We start from the raw sequence: 12,237 nt of genomic DNA on the forward strand, positions 1-12,237 counted from the left end.
CTTAGATGAGAATTCCCTAATTACTGATTGTGCTTTGCATTTTTGACTTCAAATATCTTTCTATGAATTGCAGCTCCTCTTTCTCACAGTTCATCACTGAAGCACGGATTCTGCCTGAGAACAGGAGGGTGACGTTTGGTTCCTCGAGCCACCGAATTATTATCTGATCGACAGGATGTAACTTGTTGCACTGGGCGAGGGATATAATAACATAAAAGAGACCAACTAGTGTACAGTCTTCAGAGATCCAGAAACTGGTTGGATGAAGAGATCATTCTCCATTCAGACTGATAAATAAAATGATATTCACGTGGTTTAATTAGTTTTAGAAAATGTGTCTGGGCACTTTAACGCACATGAGAAAATATTATAGCCACCTGGCACTGTTCTCAAACCAACGTAAGGAATGACATCCTGGCTGGCTGGCATGAAAAGAAATGAACACATTTCTGTGAGTAACCATTCTCCATTATAGTATTTCCCCCAAAAATGCTACTGCAGTGACCTGCTCCCAGGAAAGGCCTTGTCAGTTGGATGGGCGGGGACAGTAACTGATTAGGAGGCTTTTCAAATTGGACAGGTGAAAGATTTAAAGTTTTCTTAGCTTCTCGTGTCCAAAATTTCAAACAAACTCAAGGCAACATATTTCCTCTCAGCCTAAGTCAATCCGAGAATCCACACTGTGCTCTGGCGAAAAGAACAAATACTCTTTATTCTGCGAGTGCAAAAACCTCCAGAGGTTCGCCCCTCACATCACCCTCGTAAACGCAGCCAACACCTTTGCAACTTTGTCCTAGATTATCATAGAATTTACAGTGCAGACGGAGGCCATTTGGCCCATCGAGTCTGCACCGGCTCTTGGAATGAGCAACCTACCCAAGGTCAACACCTCCACCCTATTCCCATAACCCAGTAACCCCAACCAACACTAAGGGCAATTTTGGACACTAAGGGCAATTTATCATGGCCAATCCACCTAACCTCACATCTTTGGACTGTGGGAGGAAACCGGAGCACCCGAAGGAAACCCACGCACACACGGGGAGGATGTGCAGACTCCGCACAGACAGTGACCCAAGCCGGAATCGAACCTGGGACCCTGGAGCTGTGAAGCAATTGTGCTATCCACAATGCTACCATGCTGCCCTTAAGAACAAATTAATCTACATTATATCATTCTACCGTAATCCATGTACCTATCCAATAGCTGATTGAAGGACCCTAATGTTTCCAATTCAACTACTTCCACAGGCAGTGCATTCCATGCCCCCAATACTCTCTGGGTAAAGAACCTACCTCTGACAACCCCCTATATCTTCCACCATTCACCTTAAATTTATGTCCCCTTGTAATGGTTTGTTCCACCTGGGGAAAAAGTCTCTGACTGACTACTCTATCTATTCCCCTGATCATCTTATAAACCTCTATCAAGTGACCCCTCATCCTTCTCCGTTCTAATGCGAAAAGGCCTAGCACCCTCAACCTTTCCTCGTAAGACCTACTCTCCATTCCAGGCAACATCCTGGTAAATCTCCGTTGCACCTTTTCCAAAGCTTCCACATCCTTCCTAAAATGAGGCGACCAGAACTGTACACAGTACTCCAAATGTGGCGCTGCTAGTCAAGAGCAGTATTACGGTGGCGGAGAGGATGCTAGATGGGGACTCATCTTCCGAGGTAGTATGGGCTGAGGTTAGAAACAGGAAAGGAGAGGTCACCCTGTTGGGAGTTTTCTATAGGCCTCCAAATAGTTCTAGGGATGTAGAGGAAAGGATGGCGAGGATGATCCTGGATAAGAGCGAAAGTAACAGGGTAGTTATTATGGGAGACTTTAACTTTACAAATATTGACTGGAAAAGATATAGTTTGAGTACATTAGATGGGGCGTTTTTTGTACAGTGTGTGCAGGAGGGTTTCCTGACACAATATGTTGACAGGCCAACAAGAGGCGAGGCCACGTTGGATTTGGTTTTGGGTAATGAACCAGGCCAGGTGTTGGATTTGGAGGTAGGAGAGCACTTTGGGGACAGTGACCACAATTCGGTGACGTTTACGTTAGTGATGGAAAGGGATAAGTATACACCGCAGGGCAAGAGTTATAGCTGGGGGAAGGGCAATTATGATGCCATTAGACGTGACTTGGGGGGGATAGGTTGGAGAAGTAGGCTGCAAGTGTTGGGTACACTGGATGAGTGGAGCTTGTTCAAGGATCAGCTACTGCGAGTTCTTGATAAGTATGTACCGGTCAGGCAGGGAGGAAGGCGTAGAGCGAGGGAACCGTAGTTTACCAAAGAAGTGGACTCTCTTGTTAAGAGGAAGAAGGAGGCCTATGTGAAGATGAGGTGTGAAGTTTCAGTTGGGGCGATGGATAGTTACAAGGTAGCGAGGAAGGATCTAAATAGAGAGCTAAGACGAGCAAGGAGGGGGCATGAGAAGTATTTGGCAGGTAGGATCAAGGAAAACCCAAAAGCTTTCTATAGGTATGTCAGGAATAAGCGAATGACTAGGGAAAGAGTAGGACCAGTCAAGGACAGGGATGGGAAGTTGTGTGTGGAGTCTGAAGAGATAGGCGAGATACTAAATGAATATTTTTCGTCAGTATTCACTCAGGAAAAAGATAATGCTGTGGAGGAGAATGCTGAGACCCAGGCTATTAGAATAGATGGCATTTAGGTACGTAGGGAAGAGGTGTTGGCAATTCTGGACAGGCTGAAAATAGATAAGTACCCAGGGCCTGATGGGATTTATCCTAGGATTCTCTGGGAGGCCAGGGAAGAGATTGCTGGACCTTTGGCTTTGATTTTTATGTCATCATTGGCTACAGGAATTGTGCCAGAGGACTGGAGGATAGCAAGTGTGGTCCCTTTGTTCAAAAAGGGGAGCAGAGACAACCCCGGCAACTATAGACCGGTGAGCCTCACGTCTGTAGTGGGTAAAGTCTTGGAGGGGATTATAAGAGACAAGATTTATAATCATCTAGATAGGAATAATATGATCAGGGATAGTCAGCATGGCTTTGTGAAGGGTAGGTCATGCCTCACAAACCTTATCGAGTTCTTTGAGAAGGTGACTGAACAGGTAGACAAGGGTAGAGCAGTTGATGTGGTGTATCTGGATTTCAGTAAAGCGTTTGATAAGGTTCCCCACGGTAGGCTATTGCAGAAAATACGGAGGCTGGGGATTGAGGGTGATTTAGAGATGTGGATCAGAAATTGGCTAGCTGAAAGAAGACAGAGGGTGGTGGTTGATGGGAAATGTTCAGAATGGAGTACAGTCACAAGTGGAGTACCACAAGGATCTGTTCTGGGGCCGTTGCTGTTTGTCATTTTTATCAATGACCTAGAGGAAGGCGCAGAAGGGTGGGTGAGTAAATTTGCAGACGACACTAAAGTCGGTGGTGTTGTCGACAGTGTGGAAGGATGTAGCAGGTTACAGAGGGACATAGCTAAGCGGCAGAGCTGGGCTGAGAGGTGGCAAATGGAGTTTAATGTAGAGAAGTGTGAGGTGATTCACTTTGGAAGGAACAACAGGAATGCGGAATATTTGGCTAATGGTAAAGTTCTTGGAAGTGTGGATGAGCAGAGGGATCTAGGTGTCCATGTACATAGATCCCTGAAAGTTGCCACCCAGGTTGATAGGGTTGTGAAGAAGGCCTATGGAGTGTTCGCCTTTATTGGTAGAGGGATTGAGTTCCGGAGTTAGGAGGTCATGTTGCAGCTGTACAAAACTCTGGTACGGCTGCATTTGGAGTATTGCGTACAGTTCTGGTCACCGCATTATAGGAAGGACGTGGAGGCTTTGGAGCGGGTGCAGAGGAGATTTACCAGGATGTTGCCTGGTATGGAGGGACAATCTTATGAGGAAAGGCTGATGGACTTGAGGTTGTTTTCGTTGGAGAGAAGAAGGTTAAAAGGAGACTTAATAGAGGCATACAAAATGATCAGGGGGTTAGATAGGGTGGACAGTGAGAGCCTTCTCCCGCGGATGGAAATGGCTGGCACGAGGGGACATAGCTTTAAACTGAGGGGTAATAGATATAGGACAGAGGTCAGAGGTAGGTTCTTTACGCAAAGAGTGGTGAGGCCGTGGAATGCCCTACCTGCAACAGTAGTGAACTCGCCAACATTGAGGGCATTTAAAAGTTTATTGGATAAGCATATGGATAATAATGGCATAGTGTAGGTTAGATGGCTTTTGTTTCGGTGCAACATCGTGGGCCGAAGGGCCTGTACTGCGCTGTATCGTTCTATGTTATATGTTCTAAATGTGGCCTTACCAAGGTTTTGTACAGCTGCATCATCACCTCACGGCTCTTAAATTCAATCCCTCTGTTAATGAACGCTAGCACACCATAGGCCTTCTTCACAGCTCTATCCACTTGAGTGGCAACTTTCAAAGATGTATGAACATAGACCCCAAGATCTCTCTGCTCCTCCACATTGCCAAGAACCCTACCGTTGACCCTGTATTCCGCATTCATATTTGTCCTTCCAAAATGGACAACCTCACACTCAGGGTTAAACTCCATCTGCCACTTCTCAGCCCAGCTCTGCATCCTATCTATGTCTCTTTGCAGCCGACAACAGCCCTCCTCACTATCCACAACTCCACCAATCTTCGTATCGTCTGCAAATTTACTGACCCACCCTTCAACTCCCTCATCCAAGTCATTAATGAAAATCACAAACAGCAGAGGACCCAGAACTGATCCCTGCGGTATGCCACTGGTAACTGGGATCCAGGCTGAATATTTGCCATCCACCACCACTCTCTGACTTCTATCGGTTAGCCAGTTCGTTATCCAACTGGCCAAATTTCCCACTATCCCATGCCTCCTTACTTTCTGCATAAGCCTACCATGGGGAACCTTATCAAATGCCTTACTAAAATCCATGTACACTACATCCACTGCTTTACCTTCATCCACATGCTTGGTCACCTCCTCAAAGAATTCAATAAGACTTGTAAGGCAAGACCTACCCCTCACAAATCCGTGCTGACTATCCCTAATCAAGCAGTGACGTTCCAGATGCTCAGAAATCCTATCCCTCAGTACTCTTTCCATTACTTTGCCTACCACCGAAGTAAGACTAACTGGCCTGTAATTCCCAGGGTTATCCCTAGTCCCTTTTTTTGAACAGGGGCACAACATTCGCCACTCTCCAATACACTGGTACCGCCCCTGTTGACAGTGAGGACGAAAAGATCATTGCCAACGGCTCTGCAGTTTTATCTCTTGCTTCCCATAGAATCCTTGGATATATCCCGTCAGGCCCGGGGGACTTGTCTATCCTCAAGTTTTTCAAAATGCCCAACACATCTTCCTTCCTTACAAGTATTTCCTCAAGCTTACCAGTCTGTTTCACATTGTCCTCTCCAACAATATGGCCCCTCTCATTTGTAAATACTGAAGAAAAGTACTCGTTCAAGACCTCTCCTATCTCTTCAGACTCAATACACAATCTCCCGCTACTGTTCTTGATCGGACCTCTCTACCCTCGCTCTAGTCATTCTCATATTTCTCACATATCTGTAAAAGGCCTTGGGATTTTCCTTGATCCTACCCGCCAAAGATTTTTCATGCCCTCTCTTAGCTCTCCTAATCCCTTTCTTCAGTTCCCTCCTGGCTATCTTGTATCCCTCCAACGCCCTGTCTGAACCTTGTTTCCTCAGCCTTACATAAGTCTCCTTTTTCCTCTTAACAAGACATTCAACCTCTCTTGTCAACCATGGTTCCCTCACTCGACCATCTCTTCCCTGCCTGACAGGGACATACATATCAAGGACACGTAGTACCTGATCCTTGAACAAGTTCCACATTTCACTTGTGTCCTTCCCTGACAGCCTATGTTCCCAACTTAAAGTGTAAAAATGGCAGGAGATCCCAGGCCCGTGTTATGCTCCTCGTGCTCAATGTGGGAGTTCAGGGACGCGGCCGATGCCCCTGACTCCTTCATGTGCGGGAAGTGTATCCAGCTGCAGCTCCTGTTAGACCACATGATGGCTCTGGAGCTGCGGATGGACTCACTTTGGAGCATCCGCGAGAGCAGGAAGGCAGTGCAGGTGTCCCCTGCGGTCATCTCCCTCCAAAACAGGTATACCGTTTTGGATACTGTTGGGGGAGATGACTCACCAGGGGAAGGCAGTAGTAGCCAGGCTCATGGCACCGTGGCTGGCTCTGCTGCACAGAAGGGCGGGAAAAAGACTGGCAGGGCTATAGTCATAGAGGATTCAATCGTAAGGGGAGTAGACAGGCGTTTCTGTGGTCGAAAACGAGACTCCCGAATGGTATGTTGCCTCCCGGGTGCACGTGTCAGGGATGTCTCAGATCGGCTGCAGGACATACTGAAGGGGGAGGGTGAATAGCCAGTTGTCGTGGTCCATATAGGCACCAACGATATAGGTAAAAATCGGGATGAGGTCCTACAATCAGAATTTAGGGAGTTAGGAGATAAGTTGAAAAGTAGAACCTCAAAGTTAGTAATCTCAGGATTGCTACCAGTGCCACGAGACAGTCAGAGTGGAAATTCAAGAATAGTCAGAATGAATACGTGGCTTGAGAGATGGTGCAGGAGGGAGGGGTTCTGATTTTTGGGACATTGGAACCGGTTCTGGTGGCGGTGGGACCAATACAAATCGGATGGTCTACACCTGGGCAGGACTGGAACCAATGTCCTAGGGGGTGCTTTTACTCACACTGTTGGGGAGGTTTTAAACTAATGTGGCAGGGGGATGGGAACCAGATTAGGAAGTTAGAGGTCAGTAAAGAGGCAGCAACTAAAGCCAGTAAGGTACTAGATAATAAACTCAATGTGACTAAGGGGAAGAGTAGGCAGGGATGAGATGATGAACGCACAGGGACAGGTGGTCTGAGGTGCATTTGTTTCAATGCGAGAAGTGTAGCAGGTAAGGCAGATGAACTTAGGGGTTGGATCAGTACCTGGGAATATGATGTTATTGGTATTACTGAGACTTGGTTGAGGGAAGGGCAAGACTGGCAACTAAATATCCCAGGGTATAGATGCTTTAGGAGGGGTAGAGAGGGAGGTAAAAGGGGTGGAGGAGTTGGATTACTGGTCAGAGATGATATCACAGCTGTGATTAAGGAGGGTACGATGGAGGATTCGAGCACTGAGGCAATATGGGTAGAGCTAAGACATGGGAAGGGTGCAGTAGAGGTACAAATATGTAGACAGATTATAGAAAAATGTAGGAGCAATAGGGTGGTCGTGATGGGAGATTTTAACTTCCCCAACATTGAATGGGACTCATGTAGTGTTGGAGGCGTAGTTGGAGCAGAATTGCTAAGGAGCATCCAGGAGAGTTTTTTAGAGCAGAATGTAAATAGTCCAACTCGAGAAGGGGCCATACTGGACCTGCTTTTGGGGAATGATCCCGGCCAGGTGGTTGAAGTTTCAGTCGTTGATTACTTTGGGAATAGCGATCACAATTCCGTAAGTTTTAGAATAATCATCGACAAAGACGAGAGTGGTCCTAAAGGAAGAGTGCTAAATTGGGGAAAGGCCAAGTTTAACAAAATTCGGCAGGAGCTAGGGAATGTGGATTGGGAGCAGCTCTTTAAGGGTAAATCCACATTTGAAATGTGGGAGTCTTTCAAGGAAAGGTTGATTAGAGTGCAGGACAGACATGTCCCTGTGAAAATGAGGGATAGAAATGGCAAGATTAGGGAACCATGGATGACGGGTGGAATTGTGAGACTAGCTAAGATGAAAAAGGAAGCATACATAAGATCTAGGTGACTTAAAACTGATGAAGTTTTGGAGGAATATCGGGAAAGTAGGACAAATCTCGAGCGCGCAATAAAGAGGGCAAAAAAGGGTCATGAAATATCTTTGGCTAACAGAGTTAAGGAAAATCCCAAAGCCTTTTATTCATTTATAAGGAGCAAGAGGTTAACTAGAGAAAGGATTGGCCCACTCAAAGACAAAAGAGGGAATTTATGCGTGGAGTCAGAGGAAATGGGTGAGATTCTTAATGAGTACTTTGCATCGGTATTCACCAAGGAGAGGGACATGACGGATGTTGAGGCTAGGGATGGATGTTTAAATACTCTAGGTCAAGTCGGCATAAGGAAGGGGGAAGTTTTGGGTATTCTAAAAGACAGTAAGGTGGACAAGTCCCCAGGTCCGGATGGGTTCTATCCCAGGTTACTGAGGGAAGCGAGGGACAAAATAGTGGGGCCTTAACAGATATCTTTGCAGCATCCTTGAGCACAGGTGAGGTCCCGGAGGACTGGAGAATTGCTAATGTTGTCCCTTTGTTTAAGAAGGGTAGCAGGGATAATCCAGGGAATTATAGACCTGTGAGCTTGACGTCAGTGGTAGGCAAACTGTTGGAGAAGATACTGAGGGATAGGATCTATTCACATTTGGAAGAAAATAGACTTATCAGTGATAGGCAGCATGGTTTTGTGCAGGGAAGGTCATGTCTTGCAAACCTAATAGAATTCTTTGAGGAAGTGACAAAGTTAATTGATGAGGGAAGGGCTGTAAATGTAATATACATGGACTTCAGTGAGGCGTTTGATAAAGTTTTACATGGCAGGTTGATGTAAAAAGTGAAGTCGTATGGGTTTCAGGGTGTACTAGCTCGATGGATAAAGAACTGGCTGGGCAACAGGAGACAAAGAGTAGTGGTGGAAGGGAGTGTCTCAAAATGAAGAAAGGTGACTTGTGGTGTTCCATAGGGATCCGTGCTCGGACCACTGTTGTTTATGATATACATAAATGATCTGGACAAAGGTATAGGTGGTCTGATTAGCAAGTTGAAATGAAATGAAAATGAAAATCGCTTATTGTCACAAGTAGGCTTCAAATGAAGTTACTGTGAAAAGCCCCTAGTCGCCACATTCCGGCACCTGTTTGGGGAGGCTGGTACGGGAATTGAACCGTGCTGCTGGCCTGCCTTGGTCTGCTTTCAAAGCCAGCGATTTAGACCTGTGCTAAACAGCCCCTGCAAGTTTGCAGATGATACTAAGATTGGTGGAGTTGCAGATAGCGAGGAGGACTGTCAGAGAATACAGCAAAATATAGATAGATTGGAGAGTTGGGCAGAGAAATGGCAGATGGAGTTCAATACATGCAAATGCGAGGTGATGCATTTTGGAAGATCTAATTCAAGAGCGGACTATACGGTCAATGGAAGAGTCCTGGGAAAATTGATGTACAGAGAGATCTGGGAGTTCAGGTCCATTGTACCCTGAAGGTGGCAACGCAGGTCGATAGAGTGGTCAAGAAGGCATACAGCATGCTTGCCTTCATCGGACGGGGTATTGGGTACAAGAGTCGGCAGGTCATGTTACAGTTGTATAGGACTTTGGTTAGGCCACATTTGGAATACTGCATGCAGTTCTGGTCGCCACACTACCAGAAGAATGTGGATGCTTTAGAGAAGGTGCAGAGGAGGTTCACCAGGATGTTGCCTGGTATGGAGGGTGCTAGCTATGAAGAAAAGTTGAGTAGATTAGGATTGTTTTCGTTGGAAAGACGGAGGTTGAGGGGGGACCTGATTGAGGTCTACAAGATTATGAGAGGTATGGACAGGGTGGATAGCAACAAGCTTTTTCCAAGAGTGGGGGTGTCAATTACAAGGGGTTACGATTTCAAGGTGAGTGGGGGAAAGTTTAAGGGAGATGTGCGTGGAAAGTTTTTTACGTAGAGGGTGGTGGGTGCCTGGAACGCTTTGCCAGCAGAGGTGGTAGAGGCGGGCACGATAGCATCATTTAAGGTGCATCTAGACAGATATATGAACGGGTGGGGAACAGAGGGAAGTAGATCCTTGGAAAATAGGTGACAGGTTTAGATAAAGGATCTGGATCGGCACAGGCTGGGAGGGCCAAAGGTCCTGTTCCTGTGCTGTAATTTTCTTTGTTCTTTGTTCTATGCACGTCAATTCTTGTCTGACAACATCGTATTTACCCTTCCCCCAATTGTAAACCTTGCCCTGTTGCACGCACCTATCCCTCTCCATTATGAAAGTGAAAGTCACAGAATTGTGGTCACTATCTCCAAAATGCTCCCCCACTAACAAATCTATCACTTGCCCTGGTTCATTACCAAGTACCATATCCAATATGGCCTCTCCTCAGGTCGGACAATCTACATACTGTGTTAGAAAAGCTTCCTGGACACACTGCACAAACACCACCCCATCCAAACTATTTGATCTAAAGAGTTTCCACTCAATGTTTGGGAAGTTGAAGTCACCCATGACTACTACCCTGTGACTTCTGCACCTTTCCAAAATCTGTTTCCCAATCTGTTCCTCCATGTCTCTGCTACTATTGGGGGGCCTATAGAAAACTCCCAACAAGGTGACTGCTCCTTTCCTATTTCTGACTTCAACCCATACTACCTCAATAGGGTGATACTCCTCGAACTGCCTTTCTGCAGCTGTTATACTATCTCTAATTAACAATGCCACCCCCCCACCTCTTTTACCACCCTCCCTAATCTTATTGAAACATCTATAACCAGGGACCTCCAGCAACCATTTCTGCCCCTCTTCTATCCAAGTTTCCGTGATGGCCACCGCATCGTAGTCCCAAGTACCGATCCATGCCTTAAGTTCACCCACCTTATTCCTGATGCTTCTTGCGTTGAAGTATACACACTTCAACCCATCTCCGTGCCTGCAAATACTCTCCTTTGTCAGTGTTCCCTTCCCCACTGCCTCATTACACGCTTTGGCGTCCTGAATATCGGCTACCTTAGTTGCTGGACTACAAATCCAGTTCCCATTCCCCTGCCAAATTAGTTTAAACCCTCCCGAAGAGTACAAGAAAACCTCCCTCCCAGGATATTGGTGCCCCTCTGGTTCAGATGCAACCCGTCCTGCTTGTACAGGTCCCACCTTCCCCAGAATGCGCTCCAATTATCCAAATACCTGAAGCCCTCCCTCCTACACCATTCCTGCAGCCACGTGTTCAACTGCACTCTCTCCCTATTCCTAGCCTCGCTATCACTGGCACCGGCAACAAACCAGAGATGACAACTTTGTCCTGGCTTTTAACTTCCAGCCTAACTCCCTAAACTCATTTATTACCTCCACACTCCTTTTCCTACCTACGTCGTTGGTACCAATGTGCACCACGACTTCTGGCTGTTACCCTCCCCCTTAAGGATCCTGAAGACACGGGCCGAGACATCCCTGGCCCTGGCACCCGGGAGGCAACATACCTTCCGGGAGTCTCGCTCGCGACCACAGAATCTCCTATCTATTCCCCTAACCATTGAATCTCCTATTACTATTGCTTTTCTATTTTCCCCCCTTCCCTTCTGGGCCCCAGAGCCAGACTCAGTGTCAGAGACCTGGCTGCTAGGGCCTTTCCCCGGTAGGTCATCCCCCCCAACAGCATCCAAAACGGTATACTTGTTTTGAAGGGGAACGGCCACGAGGGATCCCTGCACTGTCTGCCTGTTTGTTTTCTTTCCCCTGACTGTAACTCAGCTACTCTTGTCCTGTACCTTGGGTGTGGTTACCTCCCTGTAACTCTTCTCTATAACCCCCTCTGCCTCCCGGATGATCCGAAGTTCATCCAGCTTCAGCTCCAGTTCCCTAACACGGTCTTTGAGGAGCTGGAGTTGGGTGCACTTCCTGCAGGTATAGTCAGCGGGGACACCGGTGGTATCCCTCACCACCCACACCCTACAGGAAGAGCATGCAACTGGCCTAGCCTCCATCCCCTCTTACCTTCCAGAATATAGCTGCCTTGTGGACCAACTGGACCTCCGCCCTCCGACTCTGCTCCCAGTCAGCTGCACTCTCTGTAAATTCCTGGCTCCCTTCTCGCTCTTTGCGGAAATGTAGGATATGAAATTAAAGGAGCACCTTACTCCCTCCTCACCTAACTCCCTCAGTTACCAAACTCTCACTATAGCACTCAAATGCACCAAATTCAGCACTCCCTCAGTCACCAAACTCTCACTATAGCACTCAAATGCACCAAATTCAGCACTCAGTGCAAACAAAGTCTGCACTGTAGGGGATCACTTTTATACTGTGAATCTAGCCTCTGAAAACTGGCCTAATCCAATGAACTAATTAACAAGCTCCAGCTGCAAGTGGACTTAGCTGCCACACTCAAATGCACCAAATTTAGCACTCAGTGTGTGGACATGTCCGAGCTGCAGCCAAACACATTTGTGTGACATACAAGCCACTACTTCAATTCCCCTGGCAGGCCGGCTGCCGGCTGCTTACTGCAGAGACATTAGGT

The 12,237-nt window shown here is 46.9% G+C and overlaps 1 protein-coding gene and 2 long non-coding RNA genes across 3 annotated transcripts in view; 2 read left to right on the forward strand and 1 right to left on the reverse strand.

Moving 5' to 3' along the window:
- Positions 1-319, forward strand: part of LOC140403475 (uncharacterized) — an 83,023-nt gene extending 82,704 nt beyond the window's left edge. The window contains exon 2 of the long non-coding RNA XR_011938334.1: positions 74-319. This is a non-coding gene — a long non-coding RNA (uncharacterized lncRNA). The remainder of the gene's footprint in view (positions 1-73) is intronic.
- The window catches only part of LOC140403431 (glutamate receptor ionotropic, delta-1-like), a 1,359,932-nt gene that overhangs the window by 221,673 nt on the left and 1,126,022 nt on the right, over positions 1-12,237 (forward strand).
- LOC140403476 (uncharacterized) overlaps positions 1-12,237 on the reverse strand; it is a 33,386-nt gene that overhangs the window by 20,646 nt on the left and 503 nt on the right. The gene's annotated exons all lie outside the window — the stretch shown is intronic.

This window comes from Scyliorhinus torazame, chromosome 28 (genome assembly GCF_047496885.1).
Source record: "Scyliorhinus torazame isolate Kashiwa2021f chromosome 28, sScyTor2.1, whole genome shotgun sequence".
In the NCBI taxonomy this organism is placed as follows: domain Eukaryota; kingdom Metazoa; phylum Chordata; class Chondrichthyes; order Carcharhiniformes; family Scyliorhinidae; genus Scyliorhinus; species Scyliorhinus torazame.